This window comes from Budorcas taxicolor, chromosome 11 (assembly GCF_023091745.1).
Source record: "Budorcas taxicolor isolate Tak-1 chromosome 11, Takin1.1, whole genome shotgun sequence".
In the NCBI taxonomy this organism is placed as follows: Eukaryota; Metazoa; Chordata; class Mammalia; order Artiodactyla; family Bovidae; genus Budorcas; species Budorcas taxicolor.
The window spans coordinates 160616679-160627803 of record NC_068920.1 but is presented as its reverse complement, the minus strand read 5'-3'; positions in this window follow the sequence as shown (position 1 = coordinate 160627803).

Here is an 11125-nt window from a genome sequence, read left to right as displayed (position 1 = left end):
ACAGGAAGCCGCCTGGGTGGGGTGCGTGCTCTCTAGTCGCCTGGGACCAGCCTGGGGGCTCCAGAGTCAGACAGATGGGGGATGACCTGGGGCTCTGCCACCAACTAGCTGTAGGACCTCTAGCAAGTCACTTGGCCTCTCTGGGCTAGTCTTTTTTGTTTTTCCTCTTGTAACACAGGAATACTAGTGTCCACCTTCCAAGGGCTATTGTGAAGTCAGAGAGATGATGTCTCACTGATGTAAAATGCTGAGCAGGGTCCCTGCCACGTAGCGAGCCTTCAAGCCTCCGGGTTAGGAACTGGTCTTTTTCACAAAGGCGGCAAAGACCTCTCTCCCTCTGAGTGACTCTTTCAGAAGCACCCACCTGGCCCCCTGAAGTCTGGCCCCTCCTCCATACCTGGCTGGTGAGAAGCCAGACCCCAGGAATCCTTAGTCTGGGGTTCCTTGTGGATTCCTGGCACTTCTCTTCCAGAATGTTCCACTCAGACCACACAGCCACAGAGGAGGATGTCCCAGACTGAGTCACATCCCACCTTCCTGGGTGTGGCCATGATGACCTGCGTGGCCCCATCCTGAACCCGGACGGATGCACGTGAAGTCGGGTGCAGAACGCACGGCGAGCGGGCAGTATACCGTGGTCTCTCTGTGTTCTAGCTTATGACACCATGTAACCAACCTTCCGGCGAGGTCATGATGTCATGCCCACTTTACAGATGAGGAAGCTGAGGCTCAGTGGGGTGAAACCCAGAAGAGGTGAGGCCCAACTCCCAAGAAGTCCCTGGGGCCTCCAGACTCAGATGTTGCAGGCCACAGGGACTGGGATGTGCCCGCTCAGCTTTCCACCAGGGCATTCACCCCACTCTTCCTGGGTGGGGACCATGATCCAGGCTGACCTTGGGAGGGAAGGAGGAGCCCAGCCCAGAGAGGCGCTATTAATATCCAGAGGCCTGTGTCAGCATCTTGGCCTGGCAAGAGCTGCTGGCAGGTTCCCAGGGCTTCAGTGGGCTCCATTCTGGGGAGGGCCATGGAGTCTGACTGGACTTTGGCCCAGGAGTGGTGAAAAGTGGGCTTTGGATTGGATCAACCCTGGGTTCAAACCCCAGCTCAGCTTCCTCTACTTTACTGACCACAGATACGTCCTGCCAGCACTCCTGGCCTCTCTTTCTCCCCCAGGGGGCTCACTCAGACCGAGACCTGCCCCTCCATCTGTAAGCTGGGGTGACCCAGTTCACCTTCTCAGGCAACTGAGAAGCAGGCAACATCCCTTTATGAGCTCCTACCACAGGCTACACCATCCCACTTCTGAGCATCTTAGAATTCATTCATCCATCGAATTGATGCTTTCATTGATCTCTTCCTGCTTATAGTTCTGTATAGTTGGGGAGATAGTATATACACCTGTGAAATAACTAGCCAGTTTCCAAAACAATATATTTTTACCAATAGCCTTATTTTTCCTTATCGTCAAATGTTACAGTCTTACAGCAATAAAGTCAATGAATACAGATGATGTAATACAGGTGTAACCCTGGACTGCCTCGGTGGTCCTGCGGTTTAGACTCTGCGCTTCCACTGCAGGGGAACAGGTTCCATCCCTGGTCAGGGAACTCAGAGCCTACACACTGCATGGTGCTGCAAAAAAAAAAAAAGTAACTCTATTGCCTGGGTGCCACAACTGTTAACATGAGAACGGCCAGGTTACAAAGGAATTCACACTTCTCATTTCCAATTATTGAAATGTTTTATGACAACCAAGTATTACTTTAACAATTAGAAAGAATATCTATTAAACTGTATCTATGTATAGCAAATACAGAGATAAACAAATATGCATTTAAAATATGACTGTATTTATATATCCTTTTAACCTCTCCCTTTTCATGTAACAATATAGACCTGGCAATGTCTCCATGACAACCCATCAGTTTTCAACGACTGCTTGGTACTTTGTCATGTGGATGGGCCAAACTTTGTAGAAGCAATTCTCTGTTTCTAGACCTGTAGATTGTTTCTACTTTGTGACTATTCAAAACTATTCAGTACTAGATGGCATAGCCATCCTTACACACACACCCCTGTGCACTTAGGCAGAATATAAGTAAGTGGCCACAGCAGCAAGTACCAGATAAAACGGTGTGTTTGGAAGCAACCCCGTGAGATCTGATGGGTCAACCTAAGCCACCTACCGCAGTGCCCAGACCCAGAAAACCAGGACAAGGTCAGAGACACTTTTAGCCAACATGGCACGTCTAACCACACTCTTCTTGTGTTAGAGCCGAGGAAGAAAAGGCTAGAGTGGTGACATCACTACGAGGCCACAGAGCTGATCAGGCAAGACCAGAGTTAAGATGTGGGCTGGCTGATCCCTATAACTCTGAGCCAGAAGGCTGTCTTCCCAGCCGTGAGTTTTTCCGTTTCCCACAGTTTTTCTGTTCCCTATCCACTTGGCCTCATTTGTCACTCACTCATTCACTTACTCTTGGAACACTTAATTTTTTTTTTTTTCCTGACTTTTTGGCAGGAGGGATCTTAGTTCCCTGACTAGGGATTGAACCTGTGCCCCCTGCACTGGAACCACAGTGTCTTAACCACTGGCCCACTAGGGAAGCCCCTGGAACACTTTTTGGGGTCTGCTATGTGTCAGGCCCCCCTCCCCACACAAGAGCAATGGGCAGAACAGAGGTGGCCGCATGCCTGCAGACCACCTGGCCTCTCTGAACCATCGCCTCACCTGGCCCTTGGTCCATACAACTTCTCTCTTCTAGCACTGTCCGTTACTGAGAGAGGAGTGTGTGGTGTGCAATGAAGTGACTCAGGACTCAGCCTAAAGTCCTTGCCCCAACCGCTTGGCTACACGGCCTGTGACTTGAAGGCAGGAGAGGTTTTCTGGCCACATCCTGGGGCCTAGAGCTGCTTATACATCATAGACACTTGCTATTCATTGTCTCTAAATGTTTAAGATTGATCGACTACTACTACTGAGCGTATTTATCAATAACTTGTACTCAACATTGCTCCTCGGCAGACTCAGAGCTAAACCTGTGTCTCAACTGTTGCCGCAACTTCATAGGCTTTTAGTCCCAGAGGCACAAATGAGAACACCAGAGCTCAGAGGTGAAGGGGTTCTCTCTGAATCATGGCGCGAGCCAGTGGGATACCTCGGGGTTCAAAGTCACCCCAATACCCCTTACCCTCTCCTGCCCTTTAATTCTCTCCTTGGTCAGTTTCCTTTCTAACCCGTCATACACTTACTTACTCTGCATGGGTTTAGCACCCGTGTCCTCCTAGCAGAGTGAGAGCCCATGAGGCAGGGCCTGTTGTCTGTTTGTTCCTTTGGGGGCACAAGGTGTCCAGGGAGCCTGGAATCTAGGTGGTGGTACTGCTTAGTCGCTCAGTCGTGTCCAGCTCTTTGTGACCCCATAGGTTGTAGCTCACCAGGCTCCTCTGTCCATGGGATTTTCCAGGCAAGAATACTGCAGTGGGTTGCCATTTTCCTCTCCAAGGATCTTCCCGACCCAGGGATCGAACCCACGTCTCCTGGATTGGCAGGCAGATTCTTTACCACTGAGCCACCTGGGAAGCCCAGGTGGCCCCTAGCAGGAGCTCAGTAAATGTATATGGAATGACTGGCTGGCTGGGCTCTGATCTACAAAGATGGATGGCCATGTGGAGGCGGGCTATCTGGGGGTGATGGCCCCAAAAAGAGGACGGGAGGGGTGAGAAGCTCCACTCTTGGGAGAGGCAGAGCTGGAGGGGAGAGGAGGGAGGGGCAGCCTCGCGAAAAGCATCTTTCATCACCGCCTCCCCCCCACCCCGCCAGCTCCCGCCCCGGATCGCTTTCTCAGTTCGCATTTCCAAGGCCGCTCCTGGGTTATTTCGGTCGGGAAACCTGATCCTTCGCTGGGTTTATTTTAGCACCTTGGAGAACTCCCAGTGCCGCACCCGATCCGAGGCCGCACCCAGCCTGCTGACCACGCCTCCGTCCCCGTCGCTCGCGGCGGCGGGGCGCGCGCGGGGGCCGGGCCGAGCAAGCCTCGGAGGCGCGGCGTCCGCGTCCTCCCGCTGCGGCGCGCGGGACGGTGATGCCCAGCCCCGCCGCCGCGAGGATGCTCCGGCGGGGCGGGGCCGCCGGGGGGCGGTGCCAGGTGACCGGGTGGGAGGCGGGGCACCCGTGCTCGCCTCCCGGGCAGCTGCCAGGACCTGGGCGCCGCTGCTCCCTCCTGCCGGGACGGGGTGCGTTCGAGAGACCTGAGAAGGCGTTTGTCGCTCCGAACTGCGGCTCCGATGGCGAAGCCGGGGACGCGGACTGGCTCTTGCGCTCCAGGCTGGGAGAAGCAAGCCCTTCCCCGCCCTCCCTGCTCATCCCACAGGCTCATTAAGGATCCTCTCCAGCCCCAAAATAACATCCAGCACGCACACGTGCACAGACATGCACACTCACACACGCCCCTATGGCCCACCCACGTGGGTCCAAACGTGCTCCCCCTACACTCACCGTCACACACACATCCGCACGGACACACACTCTCACCCACAGACACACCGGCTCACATCCACCCCCACAGACACGCATGAACGCGCACCATCGTGCACACTCACACAGTCGTACACTCGCACAACCAGCAAACTGCCCTCTGCACTCACACACACTCTCACATACATCGTCAGACAAGGCACACACCTCCATACACAATATACACACAATCTCACCTACACCCACACCACTTGTGGTCACTCACATGACTACACAACTCATACATGCACCCACATGGACACATGACGTGCATACCCCCTCCCAGACACACAAACGCACCCCACCGTTATACACAACTGTCACGTATACAAACTCACACTGTCACACACACTCATTTACACACATAGTCACCCACACACTCTATCTGCATCGCACACCATCACACCCCTCACACCCCTGGAACATGCATCCTTCACCCTCCCCTCCCCAAGGTCCCTACTGGACACGCACATCAAAGCAACTTAAACATACACGTCCTAATTTACAGCAATCAATACTTACTCATAACTGTTTCGAGTATGAATTTGTACCTATTTATTATTCATGTTAATTAATACCTCCATTCATCATTCTTGGCATCTCTAGGGCCCACGGGGATGTGAGTGCTGAGGGGAGCAGGTCTGTTGTCTGTCTGGGCCCTGGCTGTGTTCCCCAGTGTCTTCTGAGGGTCCAGCCCAGGGGTCCAGTCAATACGGGGGAGGGAATACATGGGCCTGAGATGGTGGGGAGGCCAGCTGATCAGACCTAGAAGAAATGTGTGCCTGAGCCTTTGGCTGGAGCGGCCACCCCAGGCACATGGTTTTATGCAAGGCCTCATGACGCACATTTGCCCCTGCAGAGAGAGTGTGGTTATCACGGACCTGGGGGCCAGGAGGCCTGGCTTCTAGTCCTAGAGCCCTCCCTGCGTGACCTTGCCGGGCCCGTGTCTCCCTCTGTAGGGGAGGCTAGCTCAGAGCCTGCTCTGAGATCCCAGATGTGCCGGCTTGGCCAGTCTGAGCCCACTGCCTGCAGAGGTGAGGTGTCTCAGCCATGCCAGGTGGGCCCTGTAGCCTCCTCACCTCTTGACATGTCCCCCTCCAGCCACCTGCCTGGCCCACCAACCCTGCCTGCCTGTCTCCCAAGTGGACATTTCAAGCCTCACCATTGGCTTCCTGTCTGGTCCTGAACAGTTAAGGATAGAACCCTGTCTCCCAGGGCAACAGAATTCCAGCTCTTATAACATTTCCTTCTGCAAAACAAGGGCTTTCCCACCTGTGAAATGCCTTTCTGGTCTCATGAAGACTGCACCCTTGAGGCTGAGAGCTCTTGGAGGACCAGCTGTGGTCTTGCGGATGGTGACTGCAACCATGAAATTAAAAGACGCTTGCTCCTTGGAAGGAAATCTATGACAAACCTAGACAGCGTATTCAAAAGTAGACACATCACTTTGCCGACAAAGGTCAATGTAGTCAAAACTATGGTTTTTCCTGTAGTCATGTATGGATGTGAGAGTTGGACCATCAAGAAGGCTGAGTGCTGAAGAACTGATGCTTTTAAACTGTGGTGCTGGAGAAGACTCTTGAGAGTCTCTTGGACTGCAATGAGATCAAACCAGTCAATCCTAAAGGAAATCAACCCTGAATATTCATTGGAAGGACTGATGCTGAAGCTGAAGCTCCAATACTTTGGCTACCTGATACGAAGACCCTGATGCTGGGAAAGATTGAAGGCAGGAGGTGAAGGGGACGACAGAGGATAAGATGGTTGGATGGCATCACTGGCTCAATGGACATGAGTTTGAGCAAACTCTGGGAGATAGTGGTGGACAGGGGACGCTGGCATGCTGCAGTCCATGGGATCACAAAGAGTTGTATGATTTAGCAGCTGGACACCAACAACTGCAGGGAATGCTGGTGAGAATGCCTGCTACATCGAATCCCCCAGCACCACGAGCCAGGTGGGTGGTTTCCATCCACTCCTCCTTCTTCATCAGGCTCAGTATTCTCATATGTGGAATGGGCTGGTGATGGGACTGGCTTAAGGGGTTGTCATGGAGAGCCATGAAGCCGACGCATGCAGAGGCCCTGGCTCCAGTGATGTTCAGTGAGGAGACCCTGCATTCAGCTTTCCTGCAGACCTGGGAGGGCTTTGGACTCGTTGACACTGTGTGTTAAAACCCATCTCAGGCAGTTCCCTGGTGGTTCAGAGGCTAGGACTCTGAGCTCCCCATGCAGGGGGCCTGGGTTTGATTCCTGGTCGGGGAACTGGCTCCCACATCCTGAGTGCCGCAGCTTCGACCTGGCACAGTCAATGAATATGTGTGTGTTTATATATATAAACCCAGCTAGGTGGGGTCAGGCTGTTTCTCCCTCTGGTTTGCTGTGTGATTTTGGGTTTTTACGACCTCTCTGGGCCAGCGTGCTGCAAACTGAGGTACCTCGTCCTCCCACCAACGGCACTAAGAGCTCCCAAGTTGCCACGTTGGGGAGTTCACCATCCCCGAGGAGGGGTTGGGGTCGTGCCTCCTGACCTCTGCTCTTTCCCCTTCACCGGTGACATCAACGCAGAGGAGCCTGGGGAGACTGAGGTCTGGGGGGGCATGTGAGTGTCCCCGTGGTGCTGGGCACATCGCAAGCAGATGACCCCTCCCTCTTTTCTGCAGACGCTAGCTTTTCAGTCTCGTGTGGAGGCCTCATGGGCCCTCACATATGCTGAGACAGCCGTGGGTCTGTGCCCAACACCCACAGACTCCAGAAAACGCTGAGCAGGAAGCAGGGCTGCACAGAGAGGCAGGAGGGCTGGAGGGCTGAGAGCTAGGGAAGCCGCCGGACCTCAGAGGGCCCGTGGGGAGCTGGGGCAGGGGAGGCAGGTGTGGGCTGGCCCTTTCAGACCCTCCATCGCTCAAGGCGGGCCCCAGGGGTGCCTGTCCTTAGCTCAGAGCCTGGGAAAAAGGCCCCCAGACACCGCCTGTGCTCTCCCTCTGCAGAACCGGCCCTCCAACTAGCCCAAGACAAAACACAGCCTAGGAGGAGACGTGGAAGAGGAGGCATCTCTGGGATTGAGGGTCAGGGGTTTTCTATTTTTTGCTCACCCCACGGACACCTAAGCAGTCTTCTGGTGGGACTTACCAGACACAGGGTTTTCTAGTGTCACTTCCACCTGGCTTAGAGGGGGCTGGCCCCCAGGCAAGCGGGGCATACCTAGAAGAGGAGATAGGTGGGCTTTGAACTTGGCCAGATCTAGGTGGGCATGCAGACTCTGGAAAATCACTGTCACCTGACCCATGGGTCTCTCTGTCCAGCCTACCTCCTGGGGCCAAGTAGGTCGGAAGAGACAATATCTGCTCAGTGGTGTGGTGGGCTTCCTAGGTGATGCTAGTGGTAAAGAACCCGCCTGCCAATGCAGGAGACATAAGAGATGTGGGTTTAATCCCTGGATTGGGATGAACTCCTGGAGAAGCAAACGGCAACCTACTCCAGTATTCTTGCCAGAAGAATCCCATGGACAGAGGAGCCTGGCAGGCTACAGTCCAGAGGGCTGCAAAGTGTTGGACACGACTGAAGTGACTTAGCATGCATGCATATGGACACGTGGTGGACACCTTATCGTCATCATCATGAACCCAGGCCAACCAAGCCCGAACTACAGGGTGTAACGTCACTTCTAAGAGGCATCGAGGACACTCAACTCTTGGAAATCCTCTCCGGGGGCCTGGCTGCTTAGTAGGCACTTTAGGGTTCTGACTTCTGTTCTTTCACGTCGGATGAGCAAGAAGTGCATGCTTCCCCTGTGGCTCAGCTGGTAAAGAATCCGCCTGCAATGCGGGAGACCCAGGTTCTTTCCCTGGGTTGGGAAGATGCCCTGGAGAAAGGGACTGGCTATCCACTCCAGTATTAGAAGCTCTAGGGCTGATGGTGTGGGCAGATGAGATGGACACCCCCAAAGTAATCTCTCTATATAAAGTGAACAGCATAATAATTCACCCACCAGCTGAGGTGGGTGAAGGCTGAAGTGCAATCCAAGAAAGGCAGGATGTTTTGTGGAGGCCATGAGTTCACAGCAGGGAGAGGACACTGTGGGTTGAGGCCACGAAAAGCTTCTTCCCGGAAGTGGAAATTTACACGGGGTCCCTCAGAGCCCTGTGGGTTTCCTCCCTCCTGGCAGTAGGCAGATCCCAAAGGCCACCACACCTTGGTCTCAGTCAGCAGGACCAGGAATAAACCACTTACTAGCTGATCTGGAAAGGGATGACCCCTCAATAAGCTCAGGGCCCATGGCAGTCATCAGGACAAGGGCAGGGGTACAGCTGGGCACGACGCAGTGGCCATTTCCTGCCTGTGGCACGAGCCGGTTGCTGGTATGAAATGGATCATTTGGCTGGCTTATCACCCCTCAAAGAGGACCTGAGAGTGGTGGGAACCCTCCGCTCCTCCAAATCCTGCCCTCACAGGCTGTCAGGATGCTCTGGCTGGAACCACCTGCCCTGTGCCTGGGGGTGGGCATAATCACAGGGGAAGGGCATGATGTCACAAACCACCCGGCCATTCCCCATTTCCCTGGCGGCAGTTCCAAGGCGGGGGTTGGGGGGGTGGGTCCTGGTTCCAAGATGCTTAGAGAGGTTAACAGCGATCCCCCCTGTCCAGGGTCAAACCCCTCTAGGACCTCTTCTGCACGTAGACCTCCTGGTCTCAGCCGGGACACCCACCTGGGTGAGACTGGCGGGCAAGTCTTGGAAATCTCCCAGCTTTGGATTCCCTCTGCTCTGTGAAATACACATGGTAAGCCTCCCATGGGGGCGCTGGTTGATGGTAAATGAAATGACTAGGCTTGTCCAGCGTTGATCACAGCTGGGGCCCAACAGGCCCTGACCACCTGTCGGGGTGCCTAGAGGCCCAGCACAGAGAACAACAACACAGGGACCTTTATCCCTTCTCCCCTCACTCCCAACCTCCCAGCCGTGGAGCCCTCCCCCAGAGTCCCGCACTGTCTCCAATCAGCCAGGCCAGGGCGACGCCCACCTCCCAGCTCTCCGCCTGCCCTGATGGGGGGAAAGCCCGCTGAGTTCAAAGGGCACGAGGAGCAGCCCACCTGGACCGGAGACAGAAGCCGAACTACACTACCCAGAATTCCCGGAGCTAGCCAAAAAGGAAATGTCGTTTCTGCAAGGAGAGGCTCGGCTCCCCCAGGAGCTGCAGAGACAGCGAGGGAGCGAGAGGGGGGCGAGGGGTGGGGGGAGAGGATCACCAGGGGGGAGGCGGGCTGTGTGCGGGGAGCGAGGGTGGAGAGCGGGGCGGGCGGCAAGGAGGAGGCGGCGCCCGCTCGCCCGCCCGCCGCCGCCGCCGCCGCCGCCTGCGGACCTGCACCCCCGCGGGGCCGGCGAGCGAGCGGCGGTCCCTGCGTGCGCTGTGCTCCCGGCCGGCGGCTGCGGGCGGACGCGGGGCCAGGCCGGCGCAGGGGCTGAGTTTCTGCAAAGTTTGACCTGGTTGCCTTTCCGATGCTGCAGCAGAGCGAGGCAGCGCGGGGCGCGCCAGGCGGCTGCGGCGCGGCGGCGGGGCTGAGCGGCGACAGCACGCTCACGATGATCATAAAATAAAGCAGGCGAGCGGGGTGGGGGCGAGAGAGCCCCGAGCCTCACCCCTCCGCCCCCGGCCACCCCCGACCCCCGACCCCCACCCGCCGGGCAGCCCCGAGCTAGGAGGACTTGGGGGCCGGGGGGCCATCCACGCCGGCCCCCAAACCCCTGTAGAGCTAAAGGACACTTCCCCGAGAAAGGGGGCGGGGGAGCCCCCAGGACGTACCCGTAGTGGGGTCGGGGGCGTCCGGAGGGCGGCAGCCCGGGCACGCGGAGCGGCCCGAGGGGCAGGTGAGTCGGCGGCGCCGCCCGGGTCGGGGCGTGCGCGCCAAAGTTCCCCGGCGGCGGCGAGCGCGCCGGACGCTCGGGGATGGGGGGCCACTCGGGGCTGGCTAGAGGGGATAAAAGCGGCGGGGCAGGGGCTCTGCGCCCTTCGGGAGCCCCGGGAGCCCCGGCTCGGGAAGGGGCATGCTTCCGACTTGACCGGCCTGCAAGGGTGGCCCTGCGCGCCCCGTGGTGGGGAGGGCCCGGAGGGAGTCTGACCAAGAAGGCGAGGAGGTGGGGGCAGTGCCAGGACCCGAAAGTCCACGAGGCCCACTGCAGTGCCAGACGGTGGCCTCCCCCTCCCCGACCCCGCCTCCGGGCGGCGAGGTGTCAGCGGAGATGTCACGGGCGGCGATTATTCGCTGGTGCGCGCGGTCGTGCGGCCGCCACTGACGGGGCGGGCGGGTGTTGGGGGGTGGCCGCCGCCTCCGGGGAGACCGCCCAGAGGTGCGCGGTCAGCTCCGCAGCCCGCGCGCCCCGCGCGTCCCTCGCAGCAAAGTTCGGCTCAACTTTGAGGCGGGCCTTGACGCCCAGTCCCTTCCACCTCCCCCTCCAGGTCCTCGGCGGCCGCGGCGAACCAGGCGGCGGCCCGAGCGCAGCCCCGGGGCCCCCCGCACGGCGGCGGCGGCGGCGGGCGGCGACAGCGACAGCGGCGAGGGGACGCAGCGCGCCCGCGTGGGGGCGTCGGCCCGCGCCCGCGAGTGGGCGCCGACGGG